Source organism: Oncorhynchus masou, chromosome 7 (assembly GCF_036934945.1).
Source record: "Oncorhynchus masou masou isolate Uvic2021 chromosome 7, UVic_Omas_1.1, whole genome shotgun sequence".
NCBI lineage: Eukaryota > Metazoa > Chordata > Actinopteri > Salmoniformes > Salmonidae > Oncorhynchus > Oncorhynchus masou.
The window spans coordinates 12,655,668-12,679,830 of NC_088218.1; the positions used below are offsets into that span (position 1 = coordinate 12,655,668).

At 44.0% G+C, this 24,163-nt stretch overlaps 1 protein-coding gene across 1 annotated transcript in view; it reads left to right on the forward strand.

The window, feature by feature from the left end:
* The first annotated feature begins 4,338 nt into the window (after positions 1–4,338).
* The window catches only part of LOC135543308 (interleukin-1 receptor accessory protein-like 1), a 538,127-nt gene continuing 518,302 nt past the window's right edge, over positions 4,339–24,163 (forward strand). The window contains exon 1 of the mRNA XM_064970484.1: positions 4,339–4,728. The gene's annotated coding sequence lies outside the window, so the exon portion shown is untranslated. The remainder of the gene's footprint in view (positions 4,729–24,163) is intronic.

The window sequence follows — 24,163 nt, forward strand, 5'->3', positions numbered from 1 at the left end:
GTTCGTCACCACTGAAACATTGTCCATTCTACATTATATACACAACTTGACCCCATTTCAGTATTGACACAGCATATTAATACAACACCACACATGGGAGATACTAGCGTTCAGATTGTGTTTATCATTGTAATGAATGAACACTTTGCATTTAATATGCTCTATGCTCAGTGTTGTCAGATCTAAACTTTGATGGTGAACAACAGGCCCAGCTGGAGGGTTCTCTGAGGAGATGAGGAAAGAGGAAGGCTGGCTTTGAACACATTAGATGAATCAGCGCATTATGTCTATGTGAGGATGGCATCATGTGTTATATGTTGGTGAAGATGGCATCAAGTGTTGGTGAGGGTGGCATCATGTGTTGGTGAAGATGTGATCATATGTTGGTGAGGGTGGCATCATGTGTTGGTGAGGATGGCATCATGTGCTATGTGTTGGTGAGGATGGCATCATGTGCTATGTGTTGGTGAGGATGGCATCATGTGCTATGTGTTGGTGAGGATGGCATCATGTGCTATGTGTTGGTGAGGATGGCATCATGTGCTATGTGTTGGTGAAGATGGCATCATGTGGTATGTCATGGTGAAGACGGCATCATATGCTATGTGTTGGTGAGGATGGCATCATTTGCTATATGTTGGTGAGGATGGCATCATGTGGTATGATGGTTGGTGATAGGATGGCATCATGTGCTATGTGTTGGTGAGGATGGCATCATGTGCTATGTGTTGGTGAGGATGGCCTTATGTGATATATGTTGGTGAGGGTGGTATCATGTGCTATGTGTTGGTGAGGATGGCATCATGTGCTATGTGTTGGTGAGGGTGGCATCATGTGATATATGTTGGTGAGGATGGCATCATGTGGTATGTCATGGTGAAGACGGCATCATATGCTATGTGTTGGTGAGGATGGCATCATTTGCTATGTGTTGGTGAGGATGGCATCATGTGCTATGTGTTGGTGAGAGTGGCATCATGTGCTATGTGTTGGTGAGGATGGCATCATGTGCTATGTGTTGGTGAGGATGGCATCATGTGCTATGTGTTGGTGAGGATGGCATCATGTGCTATGTGTTGGTGAAGATGGCATCATGTGGTATGTGTTGGTGAGGATGGCATCATGTGCTATGTGTTGGTGAGGATGGCATCATGTGCTATGTATTGGTGAGGATGGCATCATGTGCTATGTGTTGGTGAGGATGGCATCATGTGCTATGTGTTGTCTAGGATGGCCTTATGTGTTTGTGAAAATGCATAATGCCTATTGCTATAGTGCCACGGCAACGCTTTAGTATAAAATGGACATAAAATCTAAATTAGTTAGCAGTGTGGTTTAGGTTAGATTTAGATGTTATCACTTTGTGGCTGTGCCAGCTAGTCACCACTCTGCAGAGCTGCCTCCAGGGCAAGATTCATGACAAGAAATGCCAACCCTGCACTTTATTAATAGAATCCAAATATTTTTAAATTGTACTGTCACCGACATTTAACATAGAGTGTAAATGCCAAGTACCATCACTCCACGTAGCTTCTGATTTACTAGAGGTTTATTTAGTAGGTTCGTGACATTCAGTCTTTGAACAAATTCTTGACCTCGGGCATTCAATTAAAAACAAAATTTAAGAGTGGGAGGTAAACATTCATTGCAGGTTTTAAGTGTTCATTCATGCTTGAGATCGCTAAAGAGAGCCTCAAGTGCACTCATTGTGGAATAAGTAGTTCTCTCAGTATTAACAGCAGGTGCCATTCAGAAGCTAGCCAGAGGAAACAAAATGGTGGCACCGTGACAACAACATCCGCAACGAAAACAGAGACTTGCCTTTCTTATTTTTCAAATCGAACAATTGACGCGGCCTCATATCCAGTTGTTACCGATCCATAGAAACAATAAATGTGTCAGATATCCAAAATAATACTCCGTCTCTCCCTCCCTACCAGCCGACGCTGCCTGCCTACCTGCTGCCTCCACATTTAGGAGAGTCTTTTTGTCTGGCACTTCACATTTGACAAGAGTGCTCAGGTCTGGAGCCTTGCCAATCTGGCAGTGTGGAGATTTAAACCTCAGAGCTCGTCTCACCACTTAAATATCAAATGTTTTAAATTATTTCACTGTGGTTCAACAGAGAGCCCAGCCTGGTTTGATTAGAAGTGAAAGCTGGAGATGAAGAACAGAAGAACTTGTGAATTGCCCGTATTTGAGAGAATTAAAGATATTCACAAAGGGGTGCTACAATACCCCTTGATGGCTAATGTTTTGTAATTTAAGACCAAAAAGAAATTTTTTGTTTTCATTAATTTTTACGATATAGTCAGTCATGACTTTGCAGCTGGCCCATCTAGCGGAAATAATTGAGTTCTGCCTCCAAGGCCAGATTCATGACAATAAACATCAACCTGTGGATAAAGTCCCACATTACTGACAGACAACGGCACTTCAACCTTGCGACTCAAAGCAATAGGTTAGGCACTTCTTCATGTTTCTTATTCAATCAAAACACACCACATTTCTGGCTGGAGGGACAATTCCATTCTCTACATTCAGCACAGATTACAAAAAGATAAAAAATCCATCACTGCATATCATGAATTCTAATTTGAAATTAATGCAAACAGCTTTTGGCAAATAATGAATCTCTGGGAAGCAGAGTCAGGGGAATGTCAACTGAAACTCTGCAGGCCCGGGCTCATCTGGCTCCTCTGGCTACTGTAGGCTGATGCTCCAACCCATCACCATTGTAAAACACCCTCTCTTCATCACTCAATAGGTAATTGGCAGCACCTGCTTAGCACTGACTGGCCTCCAAACAGAGGATAGGGATACTATGTGCGTCTCAAATGGCACCCTATTCCCTATATAGTGGTCTACTTTTGACCAAGTCCCATAGGGCTCTATTAAAAAGTAGTGCACTAGGGAATAAGGTGCTGTTTGGAATGCACACACTGTTGTTGTATTCCTCCACTGATGAGCGAGTAAGTTGGGTGTAATATATTGAGTGATGACTGACCACATTGCCAACATGACATGAACTATGAAAGCCTCAGAGGATCAACGGTGACCACGTCACACATCCTTACAGTGGGTCATTGATAGAAAGATTCCAAGAGTACTCTGGGTTGGGATAGACATCTGCCCCCATATGGACCACCCTCACGCTGGTACTGAGCAACACTTCATAGTGGGGTTGCATGTCAGATTGGAAAGACACTGGACCAGGGATGTTGACACATTGCAGCAGGCCAGAATAGATGGAACTGCAGAGATGAAAAAACAGGGTACAATGGAATAGTGACAGTGAAGATGGGACGGGGAAGCACATCGTGTCGTCCTATGTATCGAACCGATGATCAGGATTAGATCACTTCCTGTGTAGGCACAGGGAGTTTAGTCAGGCCTCTCTTATCTTCCCACCACTGCAGAAAGTTATGTATTTTCAGGGGGCTGTGTTGTGTTTAATCTGGACTGCATCTGCCAAGTCAGGCTCTTTATCAATTTCAACTATTCTCCAAGGAAAGGACGACCTCTCTAAGTGTTGGCTCCCCTCACATCCTCTGCTCAGAACCTCCACATTTGTTCTACATCCTCTCAAGACTTATTCCTGAGATTTTGGAGCTGTTGTTATTCTCATATTTTGTTTTAACTCTGAATTAGTCAAATACCGTGTCAACAGAAAAGTCTAAATCTACATTGTATCTTTATATCTAAGGTATGTGAATAAGAGAAGTGCCTGTTCTGTACAAATACAGGAAAGTACAGGGTATGGGTATTTTAGAACAGAGGCTATTCCCAGGGATCCAGATCTGAACTCTTACCGTAAAACAAGACCTTGAAGTGTCATGTGTATGTGTGTGTGTGTGTGTGTGTGTGTAGAAGCATCAATTAACAGTTTGTGTGGAAGCATAAGTAAACTGTGTGTGTGTGTGTGTGTGCACGCTCGTGTGTGTTTACGTGTGCGCGTACGACCCAAAACGTCAGTGATTGTACGATGATTATTAGCTGCTAATAGTCCTTCCTTTCAAGGTCACTGTTCACATTATAGACCTATAGAGCTCAGACGTTATGACAACGCTTAGAAATCTGTCAGATGGCTAACTAAGTTGTAATAGAAGCGGTTTTATTTTAATATTACCTCAACAAGTAAACAAGCAAACTCAAAGCAATTTGAATTGATATTAACAATTTAGTGCTATAATTCTCATGTTCAAATTGTTAAGCTACTGACACTTACCTAATGATATCACATTAGGTGGTAAAGTGTCGCCAAGGCAACAGGCCGACTTAACCAGAAATAGCAGAGAAACGCACCTCTTCTCCTCCTCCTGTGACTGACAGGAGAAAACAATAAAATGCCAAGCAGCATGCATAGTTAAAAAGGTGGCTCGCATTCACCACTGTGAGGGCTGTTGAACCCTGCTGTTCCTCTGTAGCTGTCTTAATGTTTTTCTCCTGTTCTCTTCTCGCTCCTGTGTACTCTCCACTGGAGGCTGTCCCTTGTGGCTGTATGGGGGGAGAAAGGAGGGAGAGAGGAAGGAGGGCATCTTGTTTCTTTTTACAGGCCACTTTTATGATAAGATCAAAATTAAACATTGCCTCGGAGGCACAGAATAAATCTATAGAATACTGGAGCTTGTTCTGAAAGGGAAAGCAGTCTTTCTTTTCTCAAGTGTTGGCTATAAAAAGACAGAGATGGAGGACTGTTGGTCGTCGTGAGGTAGCTATGGAGAGCAGGTAGGTGACTTAACCTGTGTTGCTGTCTGCGTTAGACGGGGTCGGGGGGTTATTTCGTGGGAGGACTAGAGTCAGACACAACAGCTCAGCCAAGGAGAAGACAGAGGAGGAACACGCTGACCCACATCCACATCATGCTCCACTCTGCTCTGCAGGAGGCCTTTTTAGAGAGGAGAAGAAGAGTCTCTTAACTGTGCGTCTTTCTCCTTCCTCTTGTGTCTCGCTTCAGGATGCCCCTCCAGCTCTTCCCCTCCTCTCATCTCTTGCATCCCAGGGAGACGAGACGGGAGAGGTGCAGTTAAACGGGCTTTGAGAATGGATGGGTATCTAAGTGGGCATGACCAGAAAAAATAAAATCTTAGCACTCTGGGCTAAAGTGGAGGTGCCACTCTGCCAAATGCTTAGGGGCGGCCTGACACACTTAGAAGATGTGGGCTGAAGTGGGGCGGTCCATCTCGAACGACGCTCGTGAAAATCTTACATCTAGGTCATTGCCACTGATGCATCGTTAACTGAAAGAGAACTTCAGACACACCTGGCCTTTACGGTGACTGCTTTTTCAATAGATGTAACGTATCTTCCCGAGAGAAGTCAATCTTTTGCCTCTGAGACATCCCATCCCACATCAGTGAGTCAAATTGGAGTGTTCTGGACGGGAGCAATCCCAGAGTTGACTGGCTTGTATATTTCCTTCCTAAACCAAATATTCCCTTAGAAGATGCCTGAATAGAAAGAACTAATCACTCTGGGTTTGTTGTGTCTGATGTTACTCATCCCGACAGCTGCATCTGCAGTCATTAAAGTGCTTCAAGGTTGATGAAAATGTTGGAGAGCTTAGCTCATCGTTGACAAGCTGCATACTGCACATGTCATGAGTAATACATAATTAATTAATTAATACATAAACAATTTTTTTTTTAAACTATGAAAATCCGGTGTTTCTATGTCAAACGTTTGTGTTATTTTTCAGTCTTCTGTATTGTATATAAAGTGTAATATTGGGATGCAAACTCATATCTGACATGGTGCAGGTGTCTTATTTTTTAAAGCCCATAACCATGTGTGTGAGGTGGATACTTTTGTTTCAAAGTAGATGTGTTTAAGACTAACAAGAATCACTGTGTGACCCTGATTCAGCCCACTGCAGTAAAAGGTTTTAATCACAGTACTGGGAATTACAGTACAAGCTGTGTTCTAGTACTGACAGTTGATGTATAGTGCATCTGGGGAGGATGGACAAGAAGCATGTACACCTTGTCTTTAGACTCTACATGTACTCATAATGATATAGTCATAATGCATTATAAGCATAGTTATAGACGCACAAAGACTCATTAAATCTCATAATCCCGTATACCAATAGTCCTAATGCATATAAGCATAGTTATAGACACACATAAAGACTCATACAGTCTCATAATCCCGTATACCAATAGTCCTAATGCATATAAGCATAGTTATAGACACACATAAAGACTCATAATCCTGTATACCAATAGTCCTAATGCATATAAGCATAGTTATAGACACACATAAAGACTCATACAGTCTCATAATCCCGTATACCAATAGTCCTAATGCATATAAGTATAGTTATAGACACACATAAAGACTCATAATCCCGTATACCAATAGTACTAATGCATTATAAGCATAGTTATAGACACACATAAAGACTCATACAGTCTCATAATCCCGTATACCAATAGTCCTAATGCATATAAGCATAGTTATAGACACACATAAAGACTCATAATCCCGTATACCAATAGTCCTAATGCATATAAGCATAGTTATAGACACACATAAAGACTCATAATCCCGTATACCAATAGTCCTAATGCATTATAAACATAGTTATAGACACACATAAAGACTCATACAGTCTCATAATCCCGTATACCAATAGTCCTAATGCATATAAGCATAGTTATAGACACACATAAAGACTCATACAGTCTCATAATCCCGTATACCAATAGTCCTAATGCATATAAGCATAGTTATAGACACACATAAAGACTCATAATCTCGTATACCAATAGTCCTAATGCATTATAAGCATAGTTATAGACACACATAAAGACTCATACAGTCTCATAATCCCGTATACCAATAGTCCTAATGCATATAAGCATAGTTATAGACACACATAAAGACTCATAATCCCGTATACCAATAGTCCTAATGCATTATAAGTATAATCATAATGACTTATAATGCACAGCAACATAATGCTTCATAACTGCTGGTCACTTTTTTCTCGAGGATCATACAGCATTATAATGACCATCAGCGTGATGCATTTCTATCATTTTTGTCAATGAGCAGAACGTCATTATTACTGCATCATAATTTTTGTTATGGTGTGTTATAGAGTACTAATAGGCCACTATAAAGTCATCTTTGATTGCTTTAGATGAAGTGATGGAATGCCTAAGGCAGACAGATATTACACACCATAGGCTCCTAATGTACAATTATATAAAGTGGTCATTGCCCACTTTCAGTAAAGTGAACATTTCTTCACATTTCATGATGACGACACAATGCTCTTCATTCTTTCTCACTCTTCTTTATTCAAACAGTTGCATTTCGAAATGCAACACAATGCTACACTACACTACACTACATTACATTAAGCAACACTACACTACAGTACATTACGCAATGCTACGCTACACTACATTACACAACATAACATAAAATACCTCAAAATCTTACAGATGTAGGATCTTAATTTGAGCCAGTTTGCTACAGCAGGAAACGTTTCCTACAGCAACAGGAAATGTAAGTTATTATGTGGATTGTGATTTATGGACATTTTTGTAGTTGTTGACACATTCTGTTGTAAGGAAAAATCAAGTCTGAAATTTCAAAGTGGAAATTAGAAACTTCAGACGTTTTTGAGACCTCAAATACACTACACATTTTCATATCCTGCATTGCTAGAAACTTCTACTACAATAGGATGATCACATTAAGATCCTACATATGTACAATTGGCAATTTGGCACTCCTGCACATTGTTTTACAGTGTTTCCCAGTTGGTAACACACATTTGCTGAAACTACATCTTAGGTACTCAAAACTCTAAACACAAAACGGTTAGCCAATTTCCCCCAAAACCCTCAGACATATTGCAAAATGAAACACAGCAATCAAAATCATGTACTCCCTGCTCAAAATGAAACTGCATTCAAATTACACACACACACACATCAAGTGAATCTAACTCAGTGACAACAAAGATCACACTAATGTGACATATTCAAACCACTACTATTAGAACCTATCTCATTGGTAAGGCTGGTAGTTATACTGTATGTCGTTTGTGTGTTTACTCAAACAAGAAAGAAAAACAAATGCAAAAAATGTCAGTTTTATATTTCAACATGACTCAATACATGTCAACCAGCATACTGTAAGTACACACACAGTAAACATGCAAACATACAGTAAATATATTTTGCATATGCAAAGTAAGAAAAATACTACTGTATTGTATGTTCGTTAAATTCTACGGACTAGATACAAAAACCTAAATCATAAGTTAAGAAACAAATACTCCATTGCAAAAACAAAATCAGTCATGTCTGTTGTTTTGGTCCAGCCACAGAATGTTATCAACATCACAGGCGATATTCTCCTTGGCCAGACAGTGGGGGGAAATGAATTTGGCTTGACTCATCCATCCCTGACAGGACTCTGCTGGAACGTCACCACAGGCATCCTCCATTGCCTGGAGAAGGGCCAGACGGAGAGATGGAGATGGGCAGTGTTGTATGGTCCAAGGGTGGCATGGAGGTAGAGGACCTCATTGTGGCTCATAGCTGCGTATACGATGACATTTCCCCCGCGCTGGCCAGGTACCTCAATGTGGCACGTTGACCAATGATGTTCCTTCCTCTCCTCCTCGTCTTCGCTGAATCCAGCCTCATCTATGAGTAAAAGTTCCTGGGGGATGAGACTTGCATCAAACTCTATGATTCTCTGAAACGACAGTAAATACTGTAATTGTTGTATAGTAAAGTTCAAAGGCAGCATCAATGAGTATCTAATGTTTTAAGAGTGTAATACTAGTACATTAGTTACTTGCACGTATCGTACCATTTATCCTTCACACTTTGGGAATTCCTTTCAAGTGGGGATCTGTAGATTTGCTTCATCCGGAGATGGTGTTTCTGAAGGATGGGGGCTGTGGTTGATAATAAACTCACTCTGATGTTATGGAAGATGGCAGGGTTTTAAATAATCTGTTGTTGGATTTTCAACTACCGTTTGTACAATGACAGCCTCCTGTTGGTCTGTAGACGCGTTCTACCACCCGTGGTGGTCGTCTTTCAGTTCTACAAAAACAAATAGCATACAGTACAGTTTTCCATTGTTTACACATGTTTGCTGAATCTTTGGCCCATTTTCCCAAAACTCGACACAAAACACAAAACCACAAAATGCTAAACTCTACAAATCTCTAGAAAAAGCCAAGTCTGCATTCAAAACTGTTTAATTTCTTTCCAAAATGTGTTTTTTTTGCATCAAAATGACACACACACGTCATATGAATAGATCTGTCTACGAACCAACAACACACTGATGTGCTCAACACAAAACACTACTATGAATATCCCATCAGTAGGTGTATTCCTGTTCAGTGTTACACTGTAGCTGGTTGTAAAATATTGTTACAGTAATGTATACCTACTCAAATATACATAAATAAACACACACAAATGCAATACAGTAACAAAAACATTGTCATTTATTTCCAAAATGCAGTATTTTGAACACTTGTGTTTTGTATGTAACACTTTCTATACCCAACAGGAGAAAACCAGGAAAAACATTCAGTGAGATAAAAGGTTTTCGGTACAAAAATAAAAATGAAAGTGGCTCATTCTTTCAAATCTCTAAACACAAAAAGACAAAAGCACATGCAAAATGTAAGAAAAAATACATTAGGCTGCATCCAGCCTCCTATTTTGGTCTGGCAACAGCACCTCATCTCCATCACAAGCCATGTTCTCCCTGGCTAAACAATCTTCTGGAGTGAGGGATCCGAAAGCCCCCACATCAACTTCACCACATGCATCCTCCATTGCCTGGAGAAAAGGCATGTGTGCGAGGGGATGGTGATCATACACCTTCCATCGCCATGCTGGAAAAAACTCTTCAATTGGGTTTAGTAATGGGGAATATGGTGGGAGGTATAGAACAAAACATTGTGGGTGGTTAATGAACCAGTTGCGGACCAGAGCAGCCTGGTGGAAACTCACGGTGTCCCAGATGACAACATACCTGGGCTGCTCTGGTCCACCCCTCTGCTCGGCTGGAATGAGGAAGCCATGTTGTGTGTCCAGGAATGTGATGAGAAGGATGGTGTTGTAGGGACCAAGGTGATGGTGATGGAGGGAGGTGATGGAGGACGCCTCACTGGCTAACAGCTGCGCACATGGTGATATTCCCTCCACACTGTCCAGGGACATTCACAATGGCATGGCGTCCATCAATGTAAATATAAATGTACTGAATGGCTGCGGCGTCCAGCTACAAGACTCTCTGAAACAGACAAGACAATATGTGACATAGACCAAGAGCAGTCAATATGGTGAAGCACAATACACTGGATTACAGTACTGTGATGTGTCTATACAGTGCTGATATGGTAGTAAATTCACAGTATAGTACTTACTTGCACATATTCATAGTGCTGTTCTTTAACTCTCGGAGTGTCACTTTAATGGCACCTTGTAGACCTGTTTCATCTGGATTCGGTTGTGCTGTAATACACGGCCCAATGTAGACAAGCCCACCTGGTGAATGTTATTGAATATTGTGTTGTCTGCAATCATGTGGTTCTGGATTTCCTGTAGTGTTATAGTACTGTTTGCCACCACCATGTTCTCAATTGCAATCTACTGTTCTGGTGTGAACAGCCGGTGTCTTCCACCATGGCCTGGCCGTCTCTGTTCTGGTGTGAACAGCCGGTGTCTTCCACCATGGCCTGACCGTCTCTGTTCTGGTGTGAACAGCCGGTGTCTTCCACCATGGCCTGACCGTCTCTGTTCTGGTGTGAACAGCCGGTGTCTTCCATCATGGCCTGACCGTCTCTGTTCTGGTGTGAACAGCCGGTGTCTTCCACCATGGCCTGGCCGTCTCTGTTCTGGTGTGAACAGCCGGTGTCTTCCACCATGGCCTGACCGTCTCTGTTCTGGTGTGAACAGCCGGTGTCTTCCACCATGGCCTGGCCCCCTCCCGTCTCTGTTCTGGTGTGAACAGCCCCTCCGGTGTCTTCCACCATGGCCTGACCGACTCCTCTGTTCTGGTGTGATCTTATCTACCAACATAGGTGTCTTCCAGCTCCACATGGCCTGAGCCGCCTGCCAGCATAGTGTTCTGGTGTGAACAGCTATCACCATTGAGGTGTCTTCCACCATGGCCTAAACATGGCGTTCTCTGTTCTGGTGTGAACAGCTCGGTGTCTTCCACCATGGCCTGACCGTCTCTTGTTCTGGTGTGAACAGCCTGATGGTGTCTTCCACCATGGCCTGCATCCCGCCGTAACATTTACTGTTCTGGTGTGAACAGCTTCGGTGTCTTCCACCATGGCCTGGGACCGTCTCCCTGTTCTGGTGTGAACAGATAATATTCCGGTGTCTTCTGTTCACATCAACAGCCAGTGGGTTTTGTCCAACATGTCTTCCACCATGGCCTGACCTAGTTTTGTCCCATGGAATAAATGTCTCTGTTCTGGTGTGAACAGCCGGTGTCTTCCACCATGGCCTGGCCGTCTGCAATTGTTCTGGTGTGAACAGCCGGTGTCTTCCACCATGGCCTGGACCGTTAACCACCTCTGTTCTGGTGTGAACAGCCGGTGTCTTCCACCATGGCCTGACCGTCTCTGTTCTGGTGTGAACAGCCGGTGTCTTCCACCATGGCCTGACCGTCTCTGTTCTGGTGTGAACAGCCTTTGAGGTGTCTTCCACCATGGCCTGGCCGTCTCTGTTCTGGTGTGAACAGTTTTAGTACTATATCCGGTGTCTTCCACCATGGCCTGACCGTCTCTGTTCTGGTGTGAACAGCCGGTGTCTTCCACCATGGCCTGACCGTCTCTGTTCTGGTGTGAACAGCCGGTGTCTTCCACCATGGCCTGTTGCCGTCTCTGTTCTGGTGTGAACAGCTGGTTTTGACCCCATCTTCCACCATGGCCTGACCGTCTCTGTTCTGGTGTGAACAGCCGGTGTCTTCCACCATGGCCTGACCGTCGAAAACATAATGTTAACTTTCACTGCTATGCGGATGATCTGTTCTGGTGTGAACAGTCATCTCAAATAAAACTGTGAAGGACCTCGTCCACCATGGCCTGTTGTTTTCACTATATATTTTACCTCTTGGAAGAACATAATGACTTTCACTGCTATGCGGATGATGCTGCGTCTTACCATGGACCCTGTACAGTCATCTCAAATAAAACTTTGGCGAACTGATCTCTCTTTTGAAGAACATATCAAGACCATTTCAAGGACTCTCTGTCCAAAAATGATGCAGAAAAATTAATCCATGCTTTTGTTCTGGTGTGAACAGCCGGTGTCTTCCACCATGGCCTGGAACCGTCTCTGTTCTGGTGTGCAAGGGCTGACAGCTAACCCGCATTGTGTCTTCCACCATGGCCTGACCGTCTCTGTTCTGGTGTGAACAGCCGGTGTCTTCCACCATGGCCTGACCGTCTCTGTTCTGGTGTGAACAGCCCGGTGTCTTCCACCATGGCCTGGCCTGGGATTCTCTGTTCTGGTGTGAACAGCCTGTGTCTTCCATCATGGCCTGACCGTCTCTGTTCTGGTGTGAACAGCCGGTGTCTTCCACCATGGCCTGACCGTCTCTTTGTTCTGGTGTGAACAGCCGGTGTCTTCCACCATGGCCTGACCGTCTCTGTTCTGGTGTGAACAGCCGGTGTCTTCCACCATGGCCTGACCGTCTCTGTTCTGGTGTGAACAGCCGGTGTCTTCCACCATGGCCTGACCGTCTCTGTTCTGGTGTGAACAGCCGGTGTCTTCCACCATGGCCTGGCCGTCTCTGTTCTGGTGTGAACAGCCGGTGTCTTCCACCATGGCCTGGCCGTCTCTGTTCTGGTGTGAACAGCTTGCGGTGTCTTCCACCATGGCCTGACCGTCTCTGTTCTGTTCTGGTGTGTCTTCCAACTGACCGTCTCTGTTCTGGGTGAACAGCCGGTGTCTTCCACCATGGCCTGACCGTCTCTGTTCTGGTGTGAACAGCCGGTGTCTTCCACCATGGCCTGACCGTCTCTGTTCTGGTGTGAACAGCCGGTGTCTTCCACCATGGCCTGACCGTCTCTGTTCTGGTGTGAACAGCCGGTGTCTTCCACCATGGCCTGACCGTCTCTGTTCTGGTGTGAACAGCCGGTGTCTTCCACCATGGCCTGACCGTCTCTGTTCTGGTGTGAACAGCCGGTGTCTTCCACCATGGCCTGGCCGTCTCTCAGTTCTGGTGTGAACAGCCGGTGTCTTCCACCATGGCCTGGCCGTCTCTCTGGTGTGAACAGCCGGTGTCTTCCACCATGGCCTGGCCGTCTTCCACCATCTCTGTTCTGGTGTGAACAGCCGGTGTCTTCCACCATGGCCTGGCCGTCTCTGTTCTGGTGTGAACAGCCGGTGTCTTCCACCATGGCCTGACCGTCTCTGTTCTGGTGTGAACAGCCGGTGTCTTCCACCATGGCCTGACCGTCTCTGTTCTGGTGTGAACAGCCGGTGTCTTCCACCATGGCCTGGCCGTCTCTGTTCTGGTGTGAACAGCCGGTGTCTTCCACCATGGCCTGACCGTCTCTGTTCTGGTGTGAACAGCCTGTGTCTTCCACCATGGCCTGACCGTCTCTGTTCTGGTGTGAACAGCCGGTGTCTTCCACCATGGCCTGACCGTCTCTGTTCTGGTGTGAACAGCCGGTGTCTTCCATCATGGCCTGACCGTCTCTGTTCTGGTGTGAACAGCCGGTGTCTTCCATCATGGCCTGGCCGTCTCTGTTCTGGTGTGAACAGCCGGTGTCTTCCACCATGGCCTGACCGTCTGTTCTGGTGTGAACAGCCGGTGTCTTCCACCATGGCCTGACCGTCTCTGTTCTGGTGTGAACAGCCGGTGTCTTCCACCATGGCCTGACCGTCTGTTCTGGTGTGAACAGCCGGTGTCTTCCATCATGGCCTGACCGTCTCTGTTCTGGTGTGAACAGCCGGTGTCTTCCATCATGGCCTGGCCGTCTGTTCTGGTGTGAACAGCCGGTGTCTTCCATCATGGCCTGACCGTCTCTGTTCTGGTGTGAACAGCCGGTGTCTTCCACCATGGCCTGGCCGTCTGTTCTGGTGTGAACAACCGGTGTCTTCCATCATGGCCTGACCGTCTCTGTTCTGGTGTGAACAGCCGGTGTCTTCCACCATGGCCTGACCGTCTCTGTTCTGGTGTGAACAGCCGGTGTCTTCCATCATGGCCTGACCGTCTCTGTTCTGGTGTGAACAGCCGGTGTCTTCCATCATGGCCTGACCGACTCTCAGTTCTGCAGAAGATACACAAATATGTGATTGGTTACAGTAAGACAAAATAGTTTATTTTCTTTCAATATAAAATTACATTACTGTAACATTGACCAACAATCACTGCGTAACAGAGGCATACTGATATGACAGACTGCAGTATACATACATAAAGAGCATAGTGTAGATGGTAGGTAACTTATTGGTTGTCATTTCTGAATGTACGGCTAATCGATGCAACCGTGTAGCGGCTCAGGTTGTGCTGAACTCGCTGCCCAGCCTCCCTTATACTCTATCCATGGTTGAGCACATGGTCAACCAATGTGGCCCATCTGACGCAACTGTCCTCGCTCTCCTCTTCCTCCTCTTGCTCTCACTCCTTTACCTCTAGCTCTTGCTTCACCATTGGCTTCCATTTTCCTCCAAACCAGGAGAGCTCATCTGTGGCCTTTTATAGTGCTAAAGCTCTGATTTCTAAGTGAACAATTCAGCAACTAGTGTTTACACCTCCTGTGGGGCGTTGGTGTTGCCAATTGGTGTATAGAGCTTGGTATTGTGATTGGCGTTGCTTTCCAAAGGGACTAAAGAGATTTTCATTTTGAATGTAGTGCCTACCTCCTCTACCTCCACCTTTACCTCTACATCCACCTTCACCTCCACCCCCACCCCCACCTCTACCACCACCTCCACCTCCCCCTCCTGTGAGGAGTTGGTGTTGTCAATTGGTGTATAGAGCTTGGTATTGTGATTGGCGTTGCTTTCCAAAGGGACTAGAGAGATTTTAATGTTGAATGTTGTGCCTAATGTAGAGAACTGTGTAGTGTTTTACAAAAAGTGTAAGTGAAAAAAAGTGAAAACTGAGTGCAAAGCAGGAATTGTGCTTGCAATTTTGCAGACTTGGTTTAGTCATTTGGTATATGAGTTTCAGGTTTCAGTGATTGCGTTTCAAGTTCCAATTGGGAAAAACTGTAATACAGTATACACGATAAACATTTGATTTGATTTGATTTGACAAAGTAGTAAAGCTCCCAGTTTCAGGCATACAGTAATACATGAAACATTGACTTTGCTTCCCCTTCCAGTATGTATTGGAATCTACAGTCTTTACTGTGCTTTATGTTGCACTACTGTCAAGTAGTAAAAGTAGTAGAGAGATCCAATGTTTACAGTACATACCTATTCTCATTTTGGAACGATGATGGATTCTATGGTGAAGCTATTCGGGTTGGGCTGCACTCTTTGCCTCTCTTAAGGTCAAACCGTGGTGGACCACATGGTCCACCACAGTCGCCCGAATTTCCTCAGAGATTACTCTCCCTGTTCTTGGTCTTCCTCTATCTCCACCTCTACTCCCACCTCCACCTCTATCTCCACTTCCACCTCTACCCCTACCCCAACCTCTACCCCACCTCTACTCCCACCCCCACCTCTACCTCTATCTCCACCTCCACCTCTACCTCTACCTCCATCTCCTCCTCTATTCCCACCTTTACCTTCACCTCTACATCCACATCCACCTCTACTACCACCTCTACTCCCACCTTTATCTCCACCTCTACTCCCAGCTTTACCTCCAACTCCACCTTTACCTCCACCTCCATCTCTACCTCCATTTCCACCTCTACTACCACCTCTACCTCTACCTCCACCTCCACCTCCACCTCTAATCCCACCTCCACCTCCACCACCTCTACCTCCAACTCCACCTCTAATCCCACCTCTACCTCTACCACTACCTCCACCTCTACCTCTACCTCCACCTCTACTCCCACCTCCACCTCCACCTCTACCTCTACCTCCACCTCCACCTCTAATCCCACCTCCACCTCCACCTCCACCTCTACCTCCACCTCCACCTCCACCTCTACCTCTACCTCCACTTCTACCTCCACCTCCACCTTTACCTCCACCTTCACCTCCACCTCTACCACCACCTCCACCACTACCTCCACCTCTAATCCCACCTCCAACTCCACCTCTACCTCCATCTCTACCTCCATCTCTACCTCCACCTCTACCTCCACCTCTACTCCCACCTCCACCTCTACCTCCACCTCCACCTCTAATCCCCCTCCACCTCCACCTCCACATCTACCTCTACCACTACCTCCACCTCTACTCCCACCTCTACCTCCACCTCTATCTCCACCTCTACTCCCACCTCTACCTCCACCTCTACCTCCACCTCTACTCCCACCTCTACCTCCACCACTACCTCCACCTCTACTTCCATCTCCACCTCTACCACCACCTCCACCTCTACCACCACCTCCACCTCTACCTCCACCTTTACTCCCACCTACACCCACCTCCACCTCTACCTCCACCACTACCTCCACCTCAAAGAAAAAGTCAAAGTCCTGTGGAACAAAATGTTACAATATATCTGACAAATATGTATGGCATTTATCTGAAGCTCTTATTACAGCACAGCGAGTGCATTAAAAAAAAAAAAATATATATATATATATATGGTGCCAGCGGGAATCAAACCCACATTTCATTACTTTTCCTAAAGCCCTCAATTACTTTATAGTGGACTACTAGCACTCTATAACACACCATAACAAAGATTATGATGCAGTAATAATGACGTTCTGCTCATTGACAAAAATGATAGAAATGCATCACGGGATTATGAGTCTTTATGTGTGTCTATAACTATGCTTATATGCATTAGGCTATTGGTATACGGGATATGATGATGGTCATTATAATGCTGTATGATCCTCGAGAAAAAAGTGACCAGCAGTTATGAAGCATTATGTTGCTGTGCATTATAAGTCATTATGATTATACTTATAATGCATTAGGACTATTGGTATACGGGATTATGAGTCTTTATGTGTGTCTATAACTATGCTTTAATGCATTAGGACTATTGGTATACGGGATTATGAGTCTTTATGTGTGTCTATAACTATGCTTATATGCATTAGGACTATTGGTATACGGGATTATGAGACTGTATGAGTCTTTATGTGTGTCTATAACTATGCTTATATGCATTAGGACTATTGGTATACGGGATTATGAGACTTTATGAGTCTTTATGTGTGTCTATAACTATGCTTATATGCATTGTCTATAACTTTATGTGTGTCTATAACTATGCTTATATGCATTAGGACTATTGGTATACGGGATTATGAGTCTTTATGTGTGTCTATAATATGCATTATATGCATTAGGACTTTATTGGTATAACTATGGGATTATTAGGAGACTGTATGAGTCTTTATGTGTGTCTATAACTATGCTTATATGCATTAGGACTATTGGTATACGGGATTATGAGTCTTTATGTCTTTATGTGTGTCTATAACTATGCTTATATGCATTAGGACTATTGCAGTCTTTTAGTCTATAACTATGCTTATAATGCATTAGGACTATTGGTATACGGGATTATGAGTCTTTATGTGTGTCTATAACTATGCTTATATGCATTAGGACTATTGGTATACGGGATTATGAGTCTTTATGAGTCTTTATGTGTGTCTATAACTATGCTTATATGCATTAGGACTATTGGTATACGGGATTATGAGTCTTTATGAGTCTTTATGTGTGTCTATAACTATGTTTATATGCATTAGGACTATTGGTATACGGGATTATGAGTCTTTATGTGTGTCTATAACTATGCTTATATGCATTAGGACTATTGGCATTACGGGGACTATTGGTATACGTCTTTATGAGTCTTTATGTGTCTATATAACTATGTTTATATGCATTAGGATTATGAGTCTTTATGTGTGTCTATAACTATGCTTATATGCATTAGGACTATTGGTATACGGGATTATGAGACTACGGGATTATGTCTTTATGTGTGTCTATTTATGCATTAGGACTATTGTCGGGATTATGAACTATGTCTTTATGTGTGTCTATAACTATTATAATGCATTAGGACTATTGGTATACGGGATTATGAGTCTTTATGTGTGTCTATAACTATGCTTATATGCATTAGGACTATTGGTATACGGGATTATGAGTCTTTATGAGTCTTTATGCATTGTGTCTATAACTATGTGTGTCTATAACTTATATGCATTAGGACTATTGGTATACGGGATTATGAGATGTATGAGTCTTTATGTGTGTCTATAACTATGTTTATATGCATTAGGACTATTGGTATACGGGATTATGAGACTTATGAGTCTTTATGTGTGTCTATAACTATGCTTATATGCATTAGGACTATTGGTATACGGGATTATGAGAGTCTTTATGTGTGTCTATAACTTTATGTGTCTATAACTTATATGCATTAGGACTATTGGTATACGGGATTATGCTTATATGCATTAGGACTATTGGTATACGGGATTATGAGACTGTATGAGTCTTTATGTGTGTCTATAACTATGCTTATAATGCATTAGGACTATTGGTATACGGGATTATGAGTCTTTATGTGTGTCTATAACTATGCTTATATGCATTAGGACTATTGGTATATGTGTGTCTATAACTATGTTTATATGCATTAGGGTATACGGGATTATGAGACTGTATGAGTCTTTATGTGTGTCTATAACTATGCGTATATGCATTAGGACTATTGGTATACGGGATTATGAGACTGTATGAGTCTTTATGTGTGTCTATAACTATGCTTATATGCATTAGGACTATTGGTATACGGGATTATGAGACTGTATGAGTCTTTATGTGTGTCTATAACTATGCTTATACTGCATTATGACTGTGTCATACTAGTACATGTATAATGCATCATTATGCATATAGGTTTATGACCATCTGTCATAAAGAAACCTCCTCCTGTTGACCAGTACTGTTGCATGTAGAGTTCATAACATGCAGGTTGTATTATTCAGCTTTACTCTATTTGCTGCAGCATAGAAACAGCAGCGCCCGCTATGCTTAAGCGCACACTACAGTAGCTCAGTGCATGTGGAATTAAAGAAAACTACCTGTACATGTCATTTAAAGAACAGGCCCTGACACCATCAATCAGCTTGTAAACCTTTTAAATAGCAGCTGTTAGCTGAATTTAAATAGAGTGTGCAGAGAAGATGGGGTGAAACCTGGCAGAGGAGCGAAAACTACAGCGCAGTCGTCATCTGATGGAATCAGGGGCCTGCATGATGTTTTCACCGGTGCCATTGCATTGCTGACCTACGGTTACCAGAGCGGCACATCTCACAGACATGAAACCATCAACGATGTGGCTCAGAGGACGCTTCACCGTACACTATCGTATCAAGCATCGGCCAGACCCTGTGATAGGCTAAACCAAGTCGCTATCTGCCACTTAGGAGAGTGGAGGGAGAGATCGAAACAGAGGGGTGTTGGGGGATTTAAAAGAAAAACAAAGAGAGAAAGAACGCTAAACACTGGAATCGCCCAGAGACGTCAAGACATCATACCTCTTCTACTCTACTCCATTAATATTCTATCTGGACACTTACACTGCCTGCTACACTGTTGCTACACACCTCCAACATGCTGAAGAGATTATGTAAAGGTACTATGGGGACTTCCTGGAATGGGCCAATTAAGGCAAGAGGTTGGCAGAGTGACGTCCCTCCGTGGCCCTGGGAGTCATCTTCATGACAGCACCGCTGAATACCTTGACTGAACCTCATGATGTATAATTCAGTCGACACGCAAGGGATCTGAATAAGACTGGCTAATGATGTTGACAACGGCGTCAAAACCCTTAAACTGATTAGTATTGCCATGCAGGGCTCCCTCTGCTCCATATCACGGAAGGACATCTCTAATGGTAGGCTAGCCAGATACCTGTTTCAGGATCGGAAATGTGGGAGAGTGTTAAATTGTGATGATGAGCTGGAACAAATTTTGTTGAATTATTCAACAAGATTTAGACACCCATGGAGGCAGCAATGTAGTATCATTATTATTGATGAATATATTGTTTTTACCGTACATTGCTTGGTGCTTTTGCTATATACTAAATGATGCGAAACCCTTAGCATTCTATTGAGAACCAACCATCGTTTCATATCGCTTCATCTCTACACACATCTTCATCCACTGATGAGGAAATGCAGCTGTGGTGGGATGTCTCCCTCCAGTTGAGCCACGGCCAGAGAGACGCCCCCGTCGCCTGACATGACACTTGGACATTTTCCGGAGTGTGTAACAACATGACCCAGCTGTCTGGTCCTTCTCTGCGAGAACCCAGCAGGGTGTTTTTTAAATCCCCCAACACCCCTCTGTTTCTATCTCTCCCTCCACACTCCTCCTTGTATGTCCCTCCATAAAAGACATGACTTACAAACGGAAGCTCCCGCTGCCGCAGACAGAACGTTTGGGTTGATTTGTGCCCAGAACTTCTCTGTCTCTCATCCAGAGATTGTGCTCTGCTCTCTGTGGATTCACACTGTTCCATGTTGGCTGCAATATCTTCCTCTAGAATCAATGAGTGAAGTTCCTTCCTCAGCTTTGAAATATAACAATCCTGTCATATGGTATAACATGGTGTCATATCATATAGTACAACAGTTATTTGAGGTGTGTGTTACAGAAGCTGAAAGATGTTGATGGTGATATGTCATTGCGTTGTGTAATGTGTTTAGTATTGCCACAGTATTGCCACAGTATTGGCACAGGTGTGTGTCAAACTAATGAGCGGACGTAGCTGGATCGTCCCTGCAATCCTGGACCCGCAGATGAAATAATCTTGTAATTAGGGGGTAAAATAAACCGGCTTGTGAATTCCCTGCTCCTGTCGTGTGTGTGTGTGTGTGTGCTTACGGGGTGGGTGGGTGTGTGTTTGCGGGTGGGTGGGTGGGTGGGTAGGTGTTGATGCATCCATTTACAAATCTGTGTCTTCTCAAGTAGACCTGGTTTACAAAAAGTGGGCTTGTGGTTCCTTACTGTATCATGAATTATTGCTGGGATGGTTTTCCACGGTTAACCTGTAACACTGAAGGCAGGATGTGTAGAGCTGTTCTCTAGCCCCCGGAACCTTGCTGTACAGTAGTTACCATAGTGATGTTATTGCAGCTTCACAATGTGCATTATTCTCTGTATGTATGAACTCTGTGTGACAGCTTCTGCAGCCTCAGGTCAATATGCTGTTTGTGGACGATTGCGTATGTGAACTGTCGATACATATTATTCTATTCAACAAATATGAAGTACTGTATTTCAGGGTAATATAGAAAAGTGAGCAAAATGGGATAAAACAAATGTTTAATAAGCGTTTGCAAAAGGGAACTTTAGCAGTATATAAACCAGAATTCCCAATCTAGAATATAGAAACAGTTGCTGTTACTCGTATTCATTCCAGTCCATGTGCCCCCTGTCTCATCAGAAATCACACAACACAGACCCTCTTCCCCTTTCACCCTGCGTTGTCCAGAAGTATCAACCCGCCTCAAACCTGCACAGCTATCCCCACACTAGGAGAAGGAGAGAGAAAAAAGACCTCAAAGCCGTGTTTGTCCACTCTCCATTCATGAAGAAGTCACGATCCCTGCCAGGCCTGTATGACAGAGAGAGCACACAGTGCAGAGGTTCTGTCTGTGGGGGCCTTTCTTTCTCTTAATGCCCCCTCATCGAAATTCACCTCACAGAGACAGGGACTCAGAGGCCACGGCCTTGACAGGGTTGCCCAGTCCTGGGGAAATCAAACAGGGCCCATAGGGCTTTGGTCAAACGTGGTGCCCTATATAAGGAGTGCCATTTGGGACACAGCCAGAACCTCATCTGCTGGGTTCACAGGGAAGTCTGCATTCCCATCAACCTCTTAGTCTGTATGAACATACCTTGAGAACTGGGATGAATACCTTGTCGACCAGACAGGCAGGTGGTTCAACACCAGGGATTGAGATAGCTGATTTAACATGACAGTATCAATGTATTTCAGTGTAAGGCTCAGCTGGAGAGTGGAGGAAAATAACTGCAGATGTTACTTGGGGACACATGTACTCCATCTGTGTTACTTGGGGACCCATGCAGTCCCTCTGTGTTACTTGGGGACACATGCAGTCCCTCTGTGTTACTTGGGGACACATGAAGTTCCTCTGTGTTACTTGGGGACACATGCAGTCCCTCTGTGTTACTTGGGGACACATACAGTTCCTCTGTGTTACTTGGGGACACATACAGTCCCTCTGTGTTACTTGGGGACACATGCAGTCCCTCTGTGTTACTTGCGGTCACATGCAGTCCCTTTGTGTTATTTAGGGACACATACAGTCCCTCTGTGTTACTTGCGGTCACATGCAGTCCCTTTGTGTTATTTAGGGACACATACAGTCCATCTGTGTTACTTGGGGACACATACAGTCCCTCTGTGTTACTTTGGGACACATGCAGTCTCTCTGTGTTATTTGGGGACACATACAGTCCCTCTGTGTTACTTGGGGACACATGAAGTTCATCTGTGTTACTTGGGGACACATGCAGTACCTCTGTGTTACTTGGGGACACATGCAGTCCCTCTGTGTTACTTGGGGACACATGCAGTCCCTCTGTGTTATTTGGGGACACATGCAGTCCCTCTGTGTTATTTGTGGACACATACAGTCCATCTGTGTTACTTAGGGACACATACTGTCCCTCTGTGTTACTTGCGGTCACATGCAGCCCTTTTGTGTTATTTAGGGACACATACAGTCCCTCTGTGTTACTTGGGGACACATGCAGTCCCTTTGTGTTATTTGGGGACACATACAGTCCCTCTGTGTTATTTGGGGACACATACAGTCCATCTGTGTTACTTGGGGACACATACAGTCCATCTGTGTTACTTAGGGACACATACAGTCCCTCTGTGTTACTTGCGGTCACATGCAGTCCCTTTGTGTTATTTAGGGACACATACAGTCCATCTGTGTTACTTGGGGACACATACAGTCCCTCTGTGTTACTTGGGGACACATGCAGTCCCTTTGTGTTATTTGGGGACACATACAGTCCCTCTGTGTTATTTGGGGACACATACAGTCCATCTGTGTTACTTGGGGACACATACAGTCCATCTGTGTTACTTGGGGACACATGCAGTCCCTTTGTGTTATTTGGGGACACATACAGTCCATCTGTGTTATTTGGGGAAACAGACAGTCCATCTGTGTTACTTGGGGACACATACAGTCCCTCTGTGTTACTTGGGGACACATGCAGTCCCTTTGTGTTATTTAGGGACACATACAGTCCATCTGTGTTACTTGGGGACACATACAGTCCCTCTGTGTTACTTGGGGACACATGCAGTCCCTTTGTGTTATTTGGGGACACATACAGTCCCTCTGTGTTATTTGGGGACACATACAGTCCATCTGTGTTACTTGGGGACACATACAGTCCATCTGTGTTACTTGGGGACACATGCAGTCCCTTTGTGTTATTTGGGGACACATACAGTCCATCTGTGTTATTTGGGGAAACAGACAGTCCATCTGTGTTACTTGGGGACACATACAGTCCCTCTGTGTTACTTGGGGACACATGCAGTCCCTCTGTGAATTGCAATTTGTACAATGTACAATATGTTACGAATTGCAATTTGTGCAATAAGTTATGAATTTGCAGTAGGTATGATATGTTATGAATTACAATTTGTTTTGGCTAACGTTAGCTAGGGGTGGCTAACACTAACGTTAGCTAGGCTAGGGGTTAAGCTAAAAGGGTTAAAGTTAGGGTTAGGGTAAGGGTTAGATAACATGCTAAGTAGTTGCAGAGTAGCTAAAAGTAGTAAGTAGTTGCAAAGTTCTGTATCGCTAAAATGCTAAAGTTGTCCTTGATGATATTCGAACACGCATCATTTGGGTTGCTAGACATAGATGCTAATTTGAGTGTTCCGGATTTAAATTTACTATGTTATGTCTAGCCTATGAAACCAGTCTGAGGTATGTAAAACGTAAACACTGCGATATTACATG